The sequence below is a fragment of the Ammospiza caudacuta genome, chromosome 33, assembly GCF_027887145.1.
Source record: "Ammospiza caudacuta isolate bAmmCau1 chromosome 33, bAmmCau1.pri, whole genome shotgun sequence".
Taxonomy (NCBI): domain Eukaryota; kingdom Metazoa; phylum Chordata; class Aves; order Passeriformes; family Passerellidae; genus Ammospiza; species Ammospiza caudacuta.
Window position 1 is genome coordinate 4,323,026 of NC_080625.1, and position 3,138 is coordinate 4,326,163.

The 3,138-nt window shown below is 63.7% G+C and overlaps 1 pseudogene; it reads left to right on the top strand.

Moving 5' to 3' along the window:
* Positions 1 to 313: 313 nt before the first annotated feature.
* On the top strand, positions 314 to 2,823 carry LOC131570212 (thrombopoietin receptor-like; annotated as a pseudogene).
* The last annotated feature ends 315 nt before the right edge of the window (positions 2,824 to 3,138 follow it).

A 3,138-nucleotide genomic window follows, 5' to 3' on the forward strand; every position in this document is an offset into this window, starting at 1 on the left:
TCAAATCATCAAGGCACAAGTCATAAAGATAAAAGAGTCAGGTGCTCCTGTTCCAAAAAGCAACACCAGCAGTTGAAGCACTCAGCCAGGAAACAGAAAACACAGGCTCAGGTCTACAGAATAATTTGCAGTGTTGAATTACAGCTTGGGCAGAGACTGGGAAATACCATCATTAGCGTCTCAGTTTCTGCATTTGCACTCAAAGATGAGTGTCAGATACCCGACCTGCCAGTAAATACAGCTGCATACATAGCTGACAGAAATTAGAAATCTCAAGTCTAAAACCAGAAATGAAGGCAGACCCTGAGCACACATGGAGATGAACAAGCACATACCAACTCTACACACCATGTATGAAGTATGGGGGACAATTCAGAACAATGTTCTCACCGCGCTGGTAACTGCCAAGCAAACCTCACAGAGGCTTCAAAGCAGGATCTCTGAATGGGACCCAGCCAGGTGTTGGATGGTGAAGAGTCCCTTCTCGTTCAGCTCCCTGAAAGGCAGAAGATTGATTTTTCTCTCCACCAAGGCAGCACCCTCTGAAATGAGCAGCACTGGGACAGGTACATAGAGGTGTCAGGGATGGGCAGGGGTGTTTGGAGCCTGCAGCTGCTCCTCAGCTTGGCCCCTTTCCTGCAGAGGCTGGTCCAGGCCAACACTTGGGTGGTGGTCCGGGGCCTGGAGCCAGGGGTGAGGTACCACATCTGTACCAGCTGCGCAGCAAGCCCGACGGTACCTCCATGGACGGCGTCTGGGGGCCCTGGTCGCAGGCTCTGGCTGCAGAGACCCCCCACTCCTCCGGTGAGCAGCCATCCCCTCTGCAGGGTGCTGGCAGCAACAGCAGGGAGGCACCCACGCCTGGGGCTGCAGGGGTGGGGGTCCTGTTGTAGCAAGGTGTGACTCCCAAGTTTTGGGGGGCCAAGGGGAAGCAGCCCCCTCCCTGTCCTGGCTCTCCCTGCCCAGGAGACATCGGGCTGTGCTGCAGAACCCCTGACCTGCGGCACATGCGCTGCGAGTGGGGCTGGGACCCTGCAGAGCCCCACAGCTCCCACCAGCTCCTCTACCGGCCACTTCCGAGCGGGGCTGGCACAAGGTAAGGGGCATGGCAGGCAGGTGGCACCCATGCAGGCACATCCCAGAGACCACTGGTCCTGCTGTGTCCCAATATCCCACACTGGGCCCCTTGCCCATGCCCTGCTCTGTCCTGCCCTTCCACCACCAATCTCATACCCCCTCACCACATTGCACCTCCAACTACAAGCAGCAGTGGCTTTCCTGGGGAAGAGCAGGAGGAATGATGGCTGTGGGTATGCTTTGGTGAGACTGACTGGCTCCCCACTCCTCCCACAGGGAAGATGCATGGCAACAGTGCGAGGAGGTAAGCAGGGGGGCACAGGGCACCTATGCCTGCACCTTCCAGCCCAAGGCTGGCAGTGCCATCTCTGTCCTGGTGAATGTCACCAGGACCCACATGCTGCCCACACTCAGCTACTTCAAGGAGCCCTTTTGGCTGCACCAGGCTGGTGAGTCCCAGTGCCACCGCAGCCCCTGCTTGGCTCACAGGGGACACAGTGTCCCCTGTCCCGTTTCACAGGAGTGACAAATGCCTATCCCCAACACCAGCAGTGCTCACAGATGCCCCACAGCTTGTGCAGGCAACAGCGTCGCAGGGCCGGGTGAGCCTGCAGTGGCTGCCGCCCCTGGAGCTGCCTGCAGAGCAGCTGGACTACCAGGTCCGCAATGCCATGGAGAACAGCCATGACTGGAAGGCAAGGCCTGCCCAGGAAACCCCGAGCAGCGCTGCCCCCCTCCGCTGCTGACACACGGCAGGCGCGGGGTCGGGCCAAGCGGGACCCGCTCCTTGGTGCCAGCCCACAGCAGCCCTGCCTCCAGCTCGGCTCTGCCCCGCAGGTCCTGCAGGTTCCGCGAGCAGCGAGGAAAGAGGTCCTGGAGCTGCGGCCAGGCTCCCGCTACCCCGCGCAGGTGCGGGCCCAGCCCAGCGGGCCATGGTACCGGGGCAGCTGGAGCGCCGGGCCCAAACCCGTTGTGGTTGATGCCGTGGCCGATGCGGGTAAGGGGCAGGGCTGGAGGCGGCGGCCGCAGGAGCCACACGGCTGAGGGCAAGAGGCGGACAGTGCTGGAAATGGGGAGGGGGGCACGGGGCAGGGGGCTGCGAGGGGCTCAGAGATGGTGGCTCTGGGAAAGGCTACAGTTCCGGCATTCCTCCTCCGATGCAGGCTGGCTCAGCCCCAGTGTTACGGTGGTGCCGCTGCTCTTCTCAGCAGCGCTCCTGGGGCTGCGCTGCACCTTCCCCTCCCTCTACAGGTAAGGGCTGTGCCGGGGGCAGGCGCGGGGGTCCAGCACCAAGCCTGGGCACCTTGCATGGGGCATTAGGGCACCTCAAGTCTGAGGGTCAATTCGATGCCCCTTCCTGCGTACCCAGCAACATGAAGCAGAAACTCTGACCGCCTGTTCCTGAGCTGCACCGTGTTCTGTGCGGCTTCCTCCAGGAAAGCAGCAAGCACGGCCAGGTGAGTGGGTGGGCAGGGCGACTCAGCTGCTCCCGGGGGCAGCTTGAAGGGCAGCCCCTACCCTGTCCACTCCATGTCGCCCCAGGCCATGCCTTCGACAAGCAGCAGCCGGAGGAGACCGTCCTGCCCTGCCTGCTGGAGGTGCTGCCCAGCCCGCGGCGTGAGGGGGGGCCCGCCGCCGGAGCACGCTGGGGGCCGCCTGTCCAGCACCGACATCGCCAAGCAGTCCTATCTGCTCATGAGCGGCTGGGAGCCGCGGGCAGCCACGACCGCCCCCACCCCGCCGTAAACTCCTGTTCCCCCCGAGCCCCCGCCTGGTCCCTCCTGCGCCGCCGCGCCCCCGGCCCGGATCGCCCCGCCTTAGCAAGAACGCCCCGCCCTGGTCCCGCCCTGGTCCCGCCCCCGGTCCCACCCCTGGTCCTGCCCCTGGTCCCGCCCTTGGTCCCGCCCCCTCACTTCACGCGTGGAGCGCTCCGCCCCGTCCCGCGGCTCAGCCAATCGCGTTGCGTCGCGCGGCCGTCGCCGGACAGTGCGCGGCCGTTGGGTGTGAAGCAGCCAAGCGGGGTCCCGTCCTCCCGCCATTTGAAATGCTGCGGGGCGGGCG